Genomic DNA, 18,794 nt, shown 5'->3' on the forward strand with positions numbered 1-18,794 from the left:
CCTGGTACCAACCTCGTCACGTCCGTTGTGTCCTGAGCAAGACACTTCACCCTTGCTCCTGATGGGTGCTAGTTGGCGCCTTGCATGGCAGCTCTCTCCATCAGTGTGTGAATGTGTGTGTGAATGGGTAAATGTGGAAGTAGTGTCAAAGCGCTTTGAGTACCTTGAAGGTAGAAAAGCGCTATACAAGTACAACCCATTTATCATTTATTTACCCGTGATCAGAATGCTAATGCTAACAAGATAAGGCTAAAATTACTCAAGTAAAAGTAAAAAATATGTTGCATTAAAACTACTCCAACTGGTATAATTAATGCAAATAGTTACTTAAATAAATGTTACATGTCACTATCCACCTGTGGCCTTCACGTTCATACTGTATGCCTGCACACAAAAGAAATGCCACAATTGGCTATTTCTTTCATTGCTCTTTCTCTGTATCGAATATTTATGGGACCCCATAAACCTGTATTGATATTTAATGTTGCACTCAGCAGGGCAGGGTCTGTTGTGCGGAGCTTTAAGGCTTGTCCCTCTTCGAGCCAGGAAAAAGGGAGACAAAGAATGAGATATCAATAACAAAGGTGCTTAAAAAGAATAAGTGGTGCAGATGCTGTATGGCGCTGGTCTGGTGCGGTGTCTGTGGACCAGGCTGTGAATTTTTACTAGGTCTGACCTGAAGGAATGACAGTTAGGTGCAACACTTTAACTGACCACTGAGACCAACCACAACATTAGGTGCAAAAGTTAAATGGTTTCACCTTTGTTGCAAATGTTTTGTTATCTATTTTTTTTAAATGCCTTTGTAATAATAATAGTATCCATCCATCCATTTTCTGCGGCTTATTCCCTTTGGGATTGCGGGGGGCGCTGGTTCCTATCTCAGCTATAATCGGGCAGAAGGCGGGGTACACCCTGGACAAGTCGCCACCTCATCGCAGGGCCAACACAGACGGACAGACAACATTCACACTCACATTCCCACACTAGGGCCAATTTAGTGTTGCTAATCAACCTATCCCAAGATAAAATAAGTCATATTTTTGGTTCGTTTAAAAGTTAAAACAAATTGACGGTTTTGAATCGAGAATTGAAAAAATCGATATATTATCGAATCGCGAACCCAAAATCGATATTGAATTGAATCGTGGGACACCCAAAGGTTCGCAGCCCTAATTTATATATATATATATATATATATATATATATATATATATATATATATATATATATATATATATATATATATATATATATATATATATATATACATATATATATATATATATATATATATATATATATATCCTGAAAATATGCAAACAAAACTGTTTTTAGATAATTGATACTTCAAACTTGCATGAATCAATCTTAAGGAATATAACATAACTTGGCTTCTGAGAGCTTCAAATGTAATAAATAAAATGCTAAAGTTGTTGATAAACAAGCAATTATTTTAATAATTAAATATGGTCAATTTAAATGAATTATTATGCTCATTTAAAATTAATTACTTCAAATATGTTTATTTAAATGTATAATTCTATAGCTGGATGTAATAAGGAGTCAGAAAAAATTCAAATAAAAATATAATTAATTTTGATGTTTTTAGCAAAATATAGTAAAAAGGTATTTAGTTGTTTTTTTTAAATTAATAACTATATTTATTTTTAGGTAAAATAAACATAATAATACAATATATTTCTAGTCTGGATGATTTAGTTCTTGTCACCCTGTTGTCCTCCCGTCTCTTCCCCAAGGATGGCTCCATGAGCTGGGCAAACGCCTGGAGATGCGTTACGTCAGTGGTCCCCAACCTTTTTGTAACTGCGGACCGGCCAACGCTTGAAATTTTGTCCGACGGAGGTTGATAAAAAAAATACTATCATGTGTGCTTACGGACTGTATCCATTGCAGACTGTATTGATATATATTTATATATTTTGTAGGAACCAGAAATATTAATAGTAGAAAGAAACAACCTTTTTGTGTGAATGAGTGTAAATGGGGGAGGCAGGTTGTTTGGGTTGGTGCACTAATTGTAAGTGTATCTTGTGTTTTTTCATGTTGATTAAATTTATTTTATTTTTTTTTTTTTTTTCCTTGTGCGGCCCGGTACCTATCGATCCACGGACCGGGAGCGGGCCGCGTCCCGGTGGTTGGGGACCACTGCCCTACGTCAACAACATGGTAGGTGCGCAGCTTGTACATTGCCACCCTCTACTTCACCCTCAGCAGCCTGACCAGCGTCGGCTTTAAACGTGTGCGCCAACACGGACGTCGAGAAGATCTTCTCCATCTGCACCATGCTCATTGGCAGTATGGAATAACGTGATTGGGCAGGCACGCTGTTTATATCGTGGGAAAGCGGACGTGAAAAAAGGCTACACCCCCTCCAGCTCCGGCTGAAAACCGGGAGATTTTCGGGAGAATATTTGTCTCTGTAGATTTTCGGGAGAGGCGCTGAATTTCAGGAGTCTCCCAGGAAAATTCGGGAGGGTTGGCAAGTATGATTACATCCTCCTGGTAGGGATGTATCCTTTTATGGAGGATGCCTGTGCGTGACTTTGTTTAACTTGGGTAGACTGGTACACAGACAGTCGCCACATGATCCTTGACAGAATCGGGTCAGTGTCCAGTGGCATGGAGTCCTAGATGACTGGGGACCCTTTTCTGCTGCAGCCTTCTGCCGCCATCGCAGCCGTTGTGGTAGTTCTTAAATCCACCATCTTCCGCCTGCTCCGCCGTTGAGGTCTTCACCGTATCCCTGGCTAAAGGGCAGTCAGGTACTAGGCCTTTGCCAAGGGCCACCTGGGGTAACAGTAGTAAAGGAGTTAACCTCCTAGTGCCCCATATCCGACACATATCTGTACTGACTGAAAAACATGAACAATCATATTACAGTATCTGTAAAGTATTAGCCCACATTTCATGTTTTGTTTGTTCATAGCTAGCTATACAGTGTATGCTGTCTGTCATGATACACACATGACGTGCTGCATGTATCATGATCAATTTAAAGTTTGACTCACTTGATGGACAGGTGTTTCTGTGGTCTAGAAGGCTGGGGACATTTTTGCTGGTTTATTCGGGGTAAACACGCCATTTATTATCGAAAGAGCATGTCTCCAAATTCCACATTTGCAGCTGCAAGGGGCTCTCACTTCACTCTATCGGCTTCCGTCTGCTCCAACGTTTCACCCTCTTCTTTGTGCTCGCTTCTAGAAGCAGCAGTTAATCAGCAAGTGTGGTTCTGGTTGTCAATACTCATTTGTCCAAAAATACTCATCTTCGTTGTTTGTTACCAAGTCTGCCATGATTACAAGACACAGAAGCGTTTTATTTCCGGAAGTAGAAACACACTGGAAGTCAGACGTGCACTGCTTTGGAAACAGAAATCCATACGCGGAAGGAAATTATTAAAATGATCAAAATGATCAATTAATGCTCTGACTTCTTAGCTTACCAAAGTTGTGCTATAACATTTTGACGGATGTTTTAGAACCGTGTGTAATGTTCTATATTCACAATTGAACATATAAAGTTTTGGTGTTTACTGGTGTCATCTTGCAGACTACACATATCTCTTATGTGTGACTGCCATCTACTGGTCACATTCATCATTGCACCATTTACAAAATAAAATAACTTTGAGGTCCGTAATCACAACCAGAATTATTCCATATTTTAGGCGCGTTGGGTAATAAGGTGCACCATTGATTTTTGAGAACAGTAACGGATTTTGTTTGTGGCTCATAGTCTGAAAAATAAACCTAAGCAAACCTTAAGCAAATCAGGCCGATTGTGTTCTGTTCTGCAAGCAGAACAAAGTGCACAGAAAATGACTTATTATTACACCAGGGGTGTCACACTCATCTTAGATTGGGGGCCACATGGAGAAAAATCTACTCCCAATTGGGCCGAACTTGCAAAATCACGGTACGATAACTTAAAAATAAAGACAACTGCAGATTGTTTTCTTTGTTTAAAAATAGAACAAGCACATTCTGAAATTGTACACATCATAATGTTGTTGGGTTTTTTTTACTCTTACATGTTGCTGTTAATAAAATTATATCTTTATTTCTTGTTATTTATATTTTCTGAATAAATTATGTGATAATGTTCATCAGTCAACTCATTGGTGGTAATTTTCAATCTGTCAACATTTTTGTTCTTTGATGTTTGATGTTTCCCTCCTATACACGTCTTTTTGTGTGCTATGGCTAAGAGTTTTTTTTTCTTCCTTGGCCTCAGTCTGTACCTCCTCTCCAGGGACCCCGGCATAGACTGACATTTTTTTCTCCCCCCTTCCTCCCTGTTTCTCACCATTTTTGTAAGGGGTGCCGGAAGTTGGCAGACCAGTCAGCGATCCTGTTCTGTCTCTCTGTAATGTTTGTCTGATATTGAACGGGATTGTGCTGAAAATGTTAATTTCCCCTCTGGGATTATTAAAGTATTTCTGATTCTGATTCTGATTCTGATTCTGAAATTACAGTATGTAGTTTGACCATTTTCCTCGACAGATGTACTAACATCACGTGGTTTATTTTGTACATATGTATCATCATCTACAAATATACAACGAATTGCTATTGCGACGACCAGTGGACACATTTAGAACAGCTGTTTCTTTCATTCAAAAATTTCAGGTACATTTTTAAACTGTGCAAACTCATCCCGCGGGACGGATAAAACCTGTTCGCGGGCCTGATCCTGCTTTCGGGCCGTACGTTTGACATGACTGCATTACACATTCCATTCTACTAAGGTGGAAAATGTTCCTCAAAAACTCACAAAACAACATGATGATGCGTAGGGCCATAACTTGTCTGTATTTTGTGCTTTATATTGAGAATCACTCTTGTATTTGAAAAAAAATGCACAGATAAGTAAATAAAATCCAAAAATGGAAAAACGTATACAAATAAAACAATCAATCCATAAATAAATATTATTAAAAAATAAATAAATAGTACCGTATTTTCCTTGAATTGCTGCAGGGCATATAGAATGCGCCTGCCTTGAATTACTGCTGGGTCGAACTCGCTTCCCAAAATAATTAGCGCATGCTTACTATTACCGCCTGGTCAAACCTGTGATATCACGAATGACACTTCCCCTGTCATCATTTTCAAAATGGAGGAGGCTGATTTCAATACCGGTAATTTAAAATCGCATAAAGGGAAGAAGATTAAGAGCTATTCAGAAGGATTTAAGGTCCAAGCTTACATCACACTCAAATTTTTACTGCATACCTTTGGTAAGTGCCGGATTGAGAAGAGGTTTTAAAATAATTAGCGCATGCTTACTTTTACCGCATGCCTTTGGTAAGCGCAGGAGTGAGAAGAAGTTCTAAATTAATTAGTGCCCCGGCGGCAATTCAAGGAAATACGGTATCTATTTTTAAAACTGAATGATGTGTCACAGATTTCCTCATCAGTATTCAGATCCCATCATATATGATTTAGGTTTTAATGTGCACGAGTCGCCGTGCGATGAGGTGGCGACTTGTCCTGGGTGCACCCCGCCTTCCGCCCTATAGTAGCTGAGATAGGCACCAGTGTCCCCCGCGACCCCAAAGGGAATAAGCGGTAGAAAATGGATGGATTGATGAGCATGAGTAATCACCTACTTGAGTCTCTTGATTGATTCACCGAGTAAATGTGTGTCACATGAAAAAAGGGGCGGAATTAAAAAAAATACATCCTATATGCAAAATATATCTAAAAACAATAATAATCGAAAGCTGCAGAATGCCAGTTCAGTTGTTACAATGAAAATAAAGTTCTGCCTTTCAAGGTTGCCCCATAGTGCTCACATTTGTGGAATGTTGTCAATCACAAAGCGCGCGTGTGTGCCAACTGAATTGTGGTTATTCATTTAGACTAAACAGGAAAGCAAAAAAAAAAATCAATTGTGTGTCACTAACTAGCCTGATGCCTTCCTAAAGGGGAATCCTTAAAGAAACAGACACGCTTAATTCAGTGGGTCTGCACAGGCTGTATAAAAGCCAAACAAGTAGACACGCACACTCCCATGGACCATTGATCAGCTCGTCAATCATGCGTCAATGAGGACGGCCAGTGGCCACCAACATTCAGGTTATTGTTTGTGCTGACCCCAGGGTCAGCGGTAAGTAGCTGGAGACAGAGGGCCACACAAAAGGACAGCATCATGTACTTTCCACATACAGTTGTGTTGCCGCCGGCACCCTTCTGAATAGACACATGGCAGGCCTACCCACAGATGGGACAGAGACAGGGGGGGTTGTGGGGGGAGTGTGTGTTGCCGTGGTGAGGGAGCACAAGCGGTGGTAACAGACTGAAACAATGGTGCTGATGAAAGCAGCAGCCGTGCCTGGGCTTTGGGGTGGAAGATTATTTGGGTGAGCAGGTCCCCCATTTCCACAAGATACCACAGACAAGGGGGCGGGGGGCATGGAGGAGACAGGGGTGAGGTGGGGGTTCTAGAAGGGGGGAGGTGTTAAAAAAGTAGCAGAAGTCTCCGGACTGCCGACACAATGCCGCCCTCATGCCTCAATGAGTGGCCAACTGTTCAAAAGTGTGACACGCATGTTGCCGAAGACACGGTCAGTGTGTGTGGCTGTGCGTGCGCGGATGTGTGTGTGTGTGTGTGTGTGAGTATGTTTTATGGTTTGTTAGTTTTGTATTAATAAAGATAGACCTACCACATTGAATTGATCGTATTTGCAAACATGTATTGCATTATAAGCCAATTTAGCACTAAAATAAAAATTAAAAATAGAAATATAGGTTATTTTGCGAAACATATCACTTAGAAAGGTATGGAAGTAATATTGTCTCTTTGCCCACATATGTGGTCCTCTCCAAGGTTTCTCATAGTCATCATGGTTGACGTCCCACTGGGGTGAGTTTTTCCTTGCCCTTATGTGGGCCCTACCGCGGATGTCGTTGTGGTTTGTGCAGCCATTTGAGGCACTTGTGATTTAGGGCTATACTGCATAAATAAACATGGATTGATTGATTGAGATAGATAGATAGATAGATATATAGATGGATGGATTGATGGATGGATCGATGGATGGATGGATGGATGGATAGATAGATAGATAGATAGATAGATAGATAGATAGATAGATAGATAGATAGATAGATAGAGAGAGAGAGAAGAGAGAGAGAGAGAGAGAGAGAGAGAGAGAGAGAGAGAGAGAGAGAGAGAGAGAGAGAGAGAGAGAGAGAGAGACATAGATAGATAGAAAGATAGATAGTACTTTATTGATTCCTTCAGGAGAGTTCCCTCAGGAAAATTCAAATTCCAGCAGCAGTGCACAGAATTGAGATCGAAGCATTATACAATTGAATTATAATAATAACAAATTATGCAAATTATTGAGTTATTTGTATGTCACATTTTCATATGTATACAATTTATTTGTATGTTATTTCAAATCTCTAAAATATGATTACAAATATGCCTTTATTTATACAATTTATTTATTTATTTGTATATTTATAAGATATGAATATGTATTAATATCAATCAATCAATCAATCAATGTTTAATTATATAGCCCTAAATCACTAGTGTCTCAAAGGGCTGCACAAACCACTACGACATCCTCGGTAGGCCCACATAGGAAAACTCACACCCAGTGGGACGTCGGTGACAATGATGACTATGAGAACCTTGGAGAGGAGGAAAGCAATGGATGTCGAGCGGGTCCAACATGATACTGTGAAAGTTCAATCCATAATGGATCCAACACAGTCGCGAGAGTCCAGTCCAAAGCGGATCCAACACAGCAGCGAGAGTCCCGTTCACAGCGCAGCCAGCAGGAAACCATCCCAAGCGGAGGCGGATCAGCAGCGCAGAGATGTCCCCAGCCGATACACAGGCAAGCAGTACATGGCCACCGGATCGGACCGGACCCCCTCCAGAAGGGAGAGTGGGACATAGAAGAAAAAGAAAAGCAACGGCAGATCAACTGGTCTAAAAAGGGAGTCTATCTAAAGGCTAGAGTATACAAATGAGTTTTAAGGTGAGACTTATATGCTTCTACTGAGGTGGCATCTCGAACTGTTACCGGGAGGGTATTCCAGAGTACTGGAGCCCGAACGGAAAACGCTCTATAGCCCGCAGACTTTTTTTGGGCTTTGGGAATCAATATCATTTACCATAAGTTGATTAACGTGGACCCTGACTTAAACAAGTTGAAAAACTTATCCGGGTGTTACCATTTAGTGGTCAATTGTACGGAATATGTACTGAACTGTGCGATCTACTAATAAAAGTTTCAATCAATCAATTAATCTAATCATATTGATATATATAAGTTGTTAAGCTGTTGATCGGCCGCCGGGCCACACCTGGTGCTAATCAGCAAGCTTCTATTGTGTGCCTGCCTCGCGTGCTCCTTAGCGCTCGAGGATTGATCTTTGTTTCGGACCTCACATGTATATATATATATACATATATATATATATATATATGTCTTGATTGGATTATCCAGAGAATAGTGCTCGATACCGTGGTAGAGCGCAATATGTAGGCGTGGGAAAAAATCACAAGACTACTTCATCTCTACAGATCTGTTTCATGAGGGGTTCCCTCAATCATCAGGAGATTTTAATGGAAGCATTCACATACAATGGTTTATATAGAGCACAGAGTGGGTGGGTACAAGCAGGCGTAGGGTGTGGTGATTGGCTCATGTGTTACCTAGGAGGTGTTTCCGTCTATGGCGGCATGTTGAAATGATTTCACTGCGCTTGTTGAGAGATGATAGATCTGGATGATATATAATAAACAGTTTCTCTTTTAAGCATAGGTTGCATCTTTTATTACCACTGTTGTAAGGTGTGCTGGATGCAAGAATTTGCCATGTTATTGAATATTCAACATTATTGTCTTTGAGGTTCCAAATGTGTTTGCTGAGTTCTGTAGAATTCTGCAAAGTCTGGTTTCTAAAGGAGGCGTTGTGATTATTCCATCTTGTTTTGAACGCTCCTTCGGTTAATCCTACGTACGTGTCGGATGTGTTAATGTCCTTGCGTATTACCTTTGCTTGGTAAACGACTGATGTCTGTAAGCACCTTCCGTTGAGAGGGCAATCAGGTTTCTTGCGACAGTTACATTCATTATTGGTTTCAGAGTCGTTTAGTCTGGGGGTAGGCAGTCCTTTTGCAATTGCTTTGTTGTGGTTTGAAATGATTTGTTGCATGTTATTCATACAGCTGTAGCTCAATTTAATGTTGTTCTTGTTGAATATTTTTCTTAGGGTGTTGCCTTTGGGGAAGTGTTTGTCGATCAGAGTGAGGAACTTGCGGCCGATGTTGGTTGAGACGTCTTTGCTGAATGGCGGATTGTACCAGATGATGTTGTTTCGTTTTCTGCTCTTTTTTGGTTGGTTTCTTGGGGTGGGTTCATAGGTGAGGGTGAAGTTGTATGCGCTTTCATCAAGTGCTTTCTGGTACGGGGGGGTTGCTTGGTCGAATTCAGCTTTGCTAGATGACAGCATCGATAGCCTTTTATTAATTCCGGTAGGTATTCTTTTCGTGGTGGTGGGTGGGTGGTTGCTGTCGTGGTGCACGTATTGGAGTGTTGTGTTGGGTTTCGTGAATGGTTGGTAGCTGTTATTTCTCAGGTTGAAAGTGACGTCGAGGAAGTTGACGGTTTGCTTGTTGGCTTCAATCGTGATCCGTAGGCCGTTTTCTTTGAAGATTTGGCATATGCGCTTCTTGGTGTTCTCGCTGCTCCTTGGCGAGGCGCGGCACACTGCCAGTCCATCATCACGGTAAATACCAAGGTTCAGGTTGAGGCTAGCAAGCTGGGAGAGGAGGAAACTCCCAACGAGTTCGCACGTTTCTGCGCCGTCAAAACTCCCCATAGTAACGTCAAATGTTGAATTGTTCTTTTTTTGCCATGGTGTACTGTTGTGGATGAGTATGGAGTTCTTTGCGTGGATGATGATGTTTCTTTCGTTGCTTGTGATTGAGTCGTAGTCCGAGGCGAAGTTTAGTGCTTGGGTCAGTAGGTCTTGCGTGATGGAAGGGTAAAATTCTTCGATGTCGAAGGAGATAAAGTTGTGTTGTTGTTTGTCTTGGATGTTGTTGAACCATTTGATTACTGCTGCTGAAATGTCACACAAGAAATGTCAATAATGACTTTATTTTAACAAAACAATCTTAGGGTACATTAAATATATGTTTCTTATTGCAAGTTTGGTTTGTCCTTAAATGAAATAGTGAACATACAGTACAAATACAGTACAGATCTCCCCGTGAATGCGTGGGTTCCCTTCGGGTACTCCGGCTTCCTCCCACTTCCAAAGACATGCACCTGGGGATAGGTTGATTGGCAACACTAAATTGGCCCTAGTGTGTGAATGTGAGTGTGAATGTTGTCTGTCCATCTGTGTTAGCCCTGCGATGAGGTGGCGACTTGTCCAGGGTGTACACCGCCTTCCGCCCGATTGTAGCTGAGATAGGCGCCAGCGCCCCCCGCGACCCCGAAAGGGAATAAGCGGTAGAAAATGGATGGATGGATGGACAGTACAAGACAACTTGTATTTTAGTAGTGAGTAAACAAACAAAGACTCCTAATTTAGCTGCTGACGTGTACAGTAACATATTGTGTCATTTATCATTCTATTATTTTGTCAACATTATCAAGGAAAAGTCGTAGAAAATGAATATTCTCGCAAAATGTGTTTGTCATTGTTGTTTAGTGTGGTTTCACTATATGGCACATGTTTATGACAGTGTTGGCGTTGTTCATATGCCACCCTTAGCGTGACATGTAAGGCTGTTGACTAAGTATGACCGTCATTCACGTGTGTGTAGTGTGTTCAAAGTTAAGAAGATCGTTCTAATAAATAATGATCGGACGTAGTGAAATCTTGACTTTACCTTTGTATCTTTTTCTTCTTTCTTTCTTTTATATATTTATATAGCGCTTTTTTCTCAAGTGACTCATAGCGCTTTACATAGTGAAACCCAATATCTAAGTTACATTCAAACCAGTGTGGGTGGCACTGGAAGCAGGTGGGTAAAGTTTCTTGCCCAAGGACACAACGGCAGTGACTAGGGTGGCAGAAGCAGGAATCGAACCTGCAACCCTCAAGTTGCTGGCATGGCCACTCTACCAACCGAGCTAAACCGCCCTATAGATCTATTGTAGCAAATCCATAGTTATGAGTCCCGGGTGCTGTGGCGTGGAGTCAAGCATGTTTTGCTATCACTTGTCCTACAGGATTGATACTTGAAATAAATGCACTTTTTAGAGGCGGTAGAGTAGTATCGCGGTATTAGGGTATACCGTACAACCCTATTTCAGAGTCACAGAACTATCGAGCTCGTAAGTTGTGGTACTACTATACTACTGTACTACAACTACATATTGTATAATAGTATATTATTATGTATATTTTTGATGCTGATAAATTATCAAATGAAAGTATTGGACTCTTAAGAGACGACTCAAACGTGTAGTGACAGTTTCAGGGAAGAAAGCATCATTTGGAAATCTACAACCCGAAGGCCAACATCTGGATCAGGGCCCTGCGCCTCCTGATGGAGGCCTGCTCGGCAACTGCTCCTTTCACTCTTTCGCCCTCGGGGCAGTCTTTCCTCACTCGGTCTTCCCGGGGGTAATTGTGGGGTAATTTATGAAGTTCTGTCAGCATGGAGCAGGCCAGTGTATGGGACAGCCTGCTGACTGAACCCATACAACTTGAGAGGACAAGCCATGGATTCCTTTTATCCCGCTCATAATCGGCACTCCTCCTGGTACCCCTTGCCCTGCAGCGCTCCTCAGCATGTGATCCTCCATGGCCCCTTAAAGAAGGGAGGGAAAGTTATTGGACTTTTAAGTGACTCATAAACATCCAAGAAGATTTTCATAGCACTTTTGTGCCTTTTTGTCTTCGCTGAAATAATGCAATTGTTGCCAACGGTTTAAATGAATAAATCACCAGTGCAGTTTGTTCAAGCGGATATATTGTTCGCTGAAACACTTGTCATCCCGTTTAGACTGGTTGTGAAACAACTTTATACATTTTACTTTGAGACTACAACTCAAAGTGAGACATGGTAATAGTATTGATAATTCAAATCAAATGCTGTCAGGGAATTTAATCTCAAAACTTTAATATTAACGAAAAAACTGATGAAAAAAAAAACATATTAATATGGTTTATTTTATTTTGGACATGCATACAATTTCAACATGGTACATCACATATTTCCAGTATTTCATTACAACAGGTCCAAAAAAGAGTAGGAAGAAGAAGAACGTGTTTAATTCTACCTTTTCCATATCAGAGCAGTTCCTCCCAGTTGTTTGTTCCTTTGCTGCACTCAATTTGTAACACAAACATATCAATGTAGTTCACATGAATGAATAGTTAAGTACGTTTTGATTCACCGTTTGAGTACAGAATGAGATCAATATCAATCAATCAGTCAATCAAAGTTGACTTATATAGTCCTTAATCACAAATGTCTCAAAGGGCTGCACGAGCAAAAACAACATCACATCAGGGCAAGAAAACATTTTTTGTTACACTCTTAGTAAATGAAGCATACTTGTGTAGTTATTTCCCCATATTTCTACATTAGAGAATATGGAGTCATTTGTTTTGTCCTGAACATATTTTGTTTTGTTCATTATTGAAGCATTTATTGCCACCTTATGTGTTATATTTTTATATGAGATTTCCAATTCATTGCATCATCTATTTTTACACCCCAAAATCAGATTTTTCCCCCCTATCAATGTCTAAACCGTCTATTTGTATTTGTGTATGACTTTCTCTTCTTCTGTTACCGCATAGCACTATTGTAGTTTTTGTCAAACTATATCTTAAATTAAATCATTTATTCTACTTCTATTTGTATCAGCTTCTGTGCTTTGTCTCCTGAATAAAATGCTGCTGTACTGTGTGCAAATAAGTCCTTTGAAACTTTACAAATGACAGAACTATTTTGGTCCCGGTATTGATCCCAGGGGTACACTGCAAGACATATTAAGAGCAATACGTGTGTGATTGCCTATCTTCACGTATTGCTCCCTGTTGTTTATATAGCTTCTTACCCACTTCAAGACCAGCCCTCTGATGCCATACCGTTCTAGTTTGTTAATTAAGATAGCATAGGGGTTAGTACATGTGCCTCACAATACGAAGGTCCTGAGTAGTCCCGAGTTTAATCCCGGGCTCGGGATCTTTCTGTGTTGAGTTTGCATGTTCTCCCTGTGACTGCATGGGTTCCCTCCGAGTACTCCAGCTTCCTCCCAACGCCAAAGACATGCACCTGGGGATAGGTTGATTGAACACTAAATTGGCCCTAGTGTGTGAATGTGAGTGTGAATGTTGTCTGTCCATCTGTGTTGGCCCTGCGATGAGGTGGCAATTTGTCCAGGGTGTACCCAGCCTTTCCTCTCAAATGCAGCTGAGATAGGCTCCAGCACCCCCTGCAACCCCTAAAAGGGACAAGCGGTTGAAAATGAATGGATGGATGGATGGATGATTAATTGTGTGAAATGCTTTTGTTAGGTCGAAAACACTTACTTTCTATTGCTTTGTTGTTTCGTCTGTTATTTCAATTAATGGCATCAACGTGGAAATGTTGGCTTTGTATCCCTATTGGTTGTCTACGATTGTTTGACTTTCATTGATGAATATGTCCAATATGTTGTACAATCATTTTCCAATAATTTTACAAATTGTGGAAGTAAGAAAACCAGTCCATTGTTTGTAGACTGTTGTTTGTGTTCAGTCTTATATATTGGTAAATCTTTTGATATTTTCATTTTGTTTGGGAATTTGCGTGTTTAAAATGATAGGTTGCTGATTAATGGTTCTGAAATCTCCTAAAATAACCTTTCTATCGTTTCCATGTCAATTCCGTTACTATCAAAATGGTAAAAAAATGTAGCTGAACGTTTTCCAAGGGGACTGCTCTCGACCACATGCCAAGATAAAAGCCCAATGTGCATGTACATAAGATGTAGCTACTGATCCTGTTCAACAATAGCCAACCGAGTGTGAAGGAAGCCTTTTGGTCCACACTGCAAGTTTGTCCTTCAGCTTAGCGCTTTATTGAGCCATGATAGGCCTTAATCTTGCCTGATCCTCTGTCGCTACAAGCATATGCCTGTGATAATACCCTCATTTTCTGGTCACCTGAACACTTTCAATGGCGTGCACCCTATGTGATAGAAGAAAAAGGGTCTCTAAACCTTAAGAACGTCTGTCACGCCGCACTCCAATTGGACGGAAGGTCATGAAAGGTGCCGCGCAGAGAAGAAAGTCAAACAGCCAAATGGGGGGGTTAAAAACTGAAGGATTATGTGGAAACATGAGGGTGGCTATGCATTCATTTGCAAAATGCAAAACTCAGAGACCCTTGTGTCTCTCTGTGTGGCCCGTTGCCTCTGCAAACACATGAATAAGAATAAGACAGAGGAGTAGAATGGGATTTATTTGACTCATGCATATATATCTGTAAAGAGCGATTGATTATATTTTCTTTATTTATTAAGCCCTTAACAATGATCTATGTGTGATACAGAAATCTTCATTTTTTACAAAGCTATTCAGAGTTTATAAGTGATAATCTCCTTGATTTTACCTCATGTACAATCTGATAAATGCGAAACACCGTTTGACAGGCATTGACGTTAAAGTGTGTCAAAACACAAGAAAAACTGTACCACAGATCCAGCCATTGAAAGGTCTGAAAAGACCGTAGAGAATGAAACCCAGACCATTGTGTCCGACATAGTTAATTAGGCTCTGACCCAATTAGCGAGGGGGAAATCCAGCAGCCTATGTTGGCGCTAAGCCTAACGATGGGAAAATCCATATGCTCCAAATAAACGGCCAATGTTGTTGCCCAAGGTTCTCCAATTATAATATCACTAAATGTTGGCAGGGGCAAAGCGGCCTGTGGGGAACCCTGATGAAGCTCCAGTGGGGGGGTCCTCTGGGCCCCCTTGATTTCTACTCTTGTGTTTGAGGAGCACACATAATGGAGTGAATCTAACACAGCATCACAGGAGACGATGTGCCGTGGGTCAATGAAGTAACCACTTTAACAATGCTATAAAAGACTTTCAAAGTTAGTGGTCAGTTGTTTATGGAACAAACGTGATGCAGCACTGACAAACCCACTGTCAGAGGAATGTCTTCTTTTGGGTATATGCAGTATAAGCAAGGGTTTACACTGCTCAGGAGGAAGTTCTTGAGCTCAACAGTAAAAGATAGACTTTAGACCAGGTATGTTAAACTTGTTTTTGAGGGACACATCGCAATTATGCTTGTCCTCAGAGGGCCACTTGATTGATGTGGCGGACCAAATACAATGATGTGGTGGACTACTTTAAAGGATGTTTTGGACCACATTAAATGATGTGGCACTCCATGTTAAATGATGTGGCAGGCCATTTTACATGAAGTAGAAGGCCAGATAAGGCCACCAGGCCTTGAGCTTGACATATGTGCTGTAGACTGTAGAAACAAAACCAAATCGCATTTATGGTTGCCCACAGACCACTTCTACTAAATTGTGAGGCAGACCAAATCAAATGGCATCGCAGACCACTTCAAATTATGGGGTAGACACATTGAATGATATGGTGGGCCACATTAGATGATGTGGTGGATCACATTAAATTATGTGGCAGACCCCATTGAATGATGCGGTGGACCACATTGGATGATGTGGCAATGATATAGCAGACTACAGTGACTGACGTGGCGGACCATATTAAATGATGTGGAACATCACATTAGATGATGTAGCGGGCCATTTTAAATGATGGGACAACAACATTTCATGATGTGGCGAACCACATTAAATTAATGGTGGCCCACGTTAAATGATGTAATGGGCCAGATTAGACAATGTAGCAGACCACATTAAATCATATGGTGGGCCACTTTAAATTACATGGCCGACCACATTAAATGATGCAGTGGGCCAGATCTGGCTTTCGATCCTTGGCTCTGATACTTCTTTCTATACACTGTAGACACACAGCCACTAAAGCATGAACCTGTGATCGATCCAGCCTTCACATCTGATGTACAAATGAATGTTTGATGGAAAGTTATACGTCACAAATATACAGTGGGGCAAAAAAGTATTTAGTCAGCCACTGATTGTGCAAGTTCTCCCACTTAAAATGATGACAGAGGTCTGTAATTTTCATCATAGGTAGACTTACTGTGAGAGTCAGAATGATAAAAAAAATCGAGGAATTCACATTGTAGGAATTTTAAAGAATTTATTTGTAAATTATGGTGGAAAATATCTATTTGGTCAACCATTCAAAGCTCTCACTGATGGAAGGAGGTTTTGGCTCAAAATCTCACGATGCATGATGATTCCACCCCCATGTTTCACAGTAGGTATGGTTTTCTTGGGATGCAACTCAGTATTCTTCTTCCTCCAAACACGACGAGTTGAGTTTATACCAAAAAGTTCTATTTTGGTTTCATCTGACCACATGACATTCTCCCAATCTTCTGCTGTATCATCCATGTATCCATTTTGGTATAAACTCAACTCGTCGTGTTTGGAGGAAGAAGAATACTGAGTTGCAACCCAAGAACACCACACCTACTGTGAAGCATGGGGGTGGAAACATAATGCTTTGGGGCTGTTTTTCTGCTAAGGGGACAGGACGATTGATCCATGTTAAGGAAAGAATGAATGGGGCCATGTATCGTGAGATTTTGAGCCAAAACTTCCTTCCATCAGTGAGAGCTTTGAATGGTTGACCAAAATACTTATTTTCCACCATAATTTACAAATAAATTATTTTAAATTCCGACAATGTGAATTCCTGGATTTTTTTTTTCACATTCTGTCTCTCACAGTTGAAGTGTACCTATGATGAAAATTACAGACTTCTGTCATCATTTTAAGTGCGGGAACTTGCACAATTGGTGGCTGACTAAATACTTTTGTGCCCCACTGTAAATATTTAAACTTTGTGCTGTTATACAATTCTGTTATTCCAAAGCAACATTGTGTGGATATGAGAGTGCAAGTAACTTTATGGTTGAATTAAGGAAGACAATACCCTGCCCTCTCCTTAGTATCTTTTTAACTACATCCTCCTTTCTTAGAGGACCCCCTTCTTGTGATAGTGATGCAATTTCGCAGACAGTTTGGAGGACCAAGTCAAATTTATCCGACCCTCTTTGTCTTGAGCTTCTGGTTGAATTGTATCTAGTCTGCCATTAACGCTGCTCTTTACATGTTCAAGCGCCTCATATGGGGCTTCATGCCTTTCAGGGTGTTGCATAGAAACCATATGTAAATAAGGCCTTCGAGGCATCATATATCTGCTGCTATGGTGCAGGGCAATAAGGTTGTCTGTTTGATTTTAGGTTGACACTCTCACTTTTACTTTGCTTTCATTGTCTGACGTAAGCATGTACAAAAATCATCAAATGAATGAAACATAACATAGTATGTGTACTCTGAGAGAACAAGTACAAAAGCTTGGATGTACAGTAAAGACAACAACAAAAAATTATGTAAAAAACTTTTTCACAAGGCATATACTGTATGTCAATCTCTATAAATATGTTTTTACAATGAGAATTACTATATTGTATTTAACTTAGTTACTGTAAATGTATTGGAGTCATGCGCCATTTTAATCCGATGAAAGCTATGAACCTCCTTCCCCAACAATATTCACATAGCGTTGCCATGGTTACTTTGAAAAACTAACCTGATTACCGTATTTTCTGCGCTATAAGGCACACCTAAAAACCTTAAATTTTCTTATATATGGACCAAAATTGAGCCACAATAAGCGGTAAAAAATGGATGGATGGATGGATGGAGGTCTTACAACTACGGTAAGCGGCCGCCAACTTCATTTTCCCCCGTAGAAGAAGAAGTGCGCTTCTTCTTCGGTAAGCAGCCGCCAACCTTTTTTTGCCCCTGTAGGAGAAGAAGCGCGTGGTGCATGCTGGGATATATGATTGCGGGAGGCGTGCCGTTTCTGCGTGTTTATGTAAAGACCCCAAAATGGCTCCTCTTAAGAGACACGCTTACGACGCAGAGTTTTGACTCAAGGCGATCAGTCACACAGTAGAAGACGGGAATAGAACAGCAGCGAGAGAATTTAACATTAACAGCAGCAACACTGACTCGTTTAATGACGACTTCGACGAGACATGTTGGATGCAGTATTCGCCCAACTGTTTGATTCGAACACTGAAGAAGAAGAATTTGAGGGATCCGTGGACGAGGAATAACTTAATAAAGTGAGCTGTACATGTTTATTTTGTGTGTTGTGTTTCGTGACATTATCTTTTGAGCAACGTTGAGTTCTTGGGGAAAATAATAAAACACCTGTTTATTAATTTTGGGAGTGAACGGAGTTGTCAGAACGCTGGTTTGTAATCTATTAATGAAGTTTGACTGACCTATCTGACTGTTTTGTTGACATTCCCTTTAGCGCAGCTCCATCTAAAGGATGCAGACCATAACCCCAGCCTCTACTGTAGCACCTATTCTATGCACCGTATAATCCGGCGCGCCTTATAGTGCAGAAAATACGGTACTCCTTTAAACAGTAACTTGGTCACTTTAGTGATCACTTTAATTGAAGAGTAACCATGTTAGATTCCAAGTTTCAGAATTTGTTACATTTTGCCGCCAGCACATACACTATGTTGCCAAAAGTGTTTGGCCACACAACCAAATGATCAGAATCAGGTGTCCTAATCACTTAGCCCGGCCACAGGTGTATAAAATCAAGCACTTAGGCATGGAGACTGTTTC

This window comes from Nerophis ophidion, linkage group LG03 (assembly GCF_033978795.1).
Source record: "Nerophis ophidion isolate RoL-2023_Sa linkage group LG03, RoL_Noph_v1.0, whole genome shotgun sequence".
In the NCBI taxonomy this organism is placed as follows: domain Eukaryota; kingdom Metazoa; phylum Chordata; class Actinopteri; order Syngnathiformes; family Syngnathidae; genus Nerophis; species Nerophis ophidion.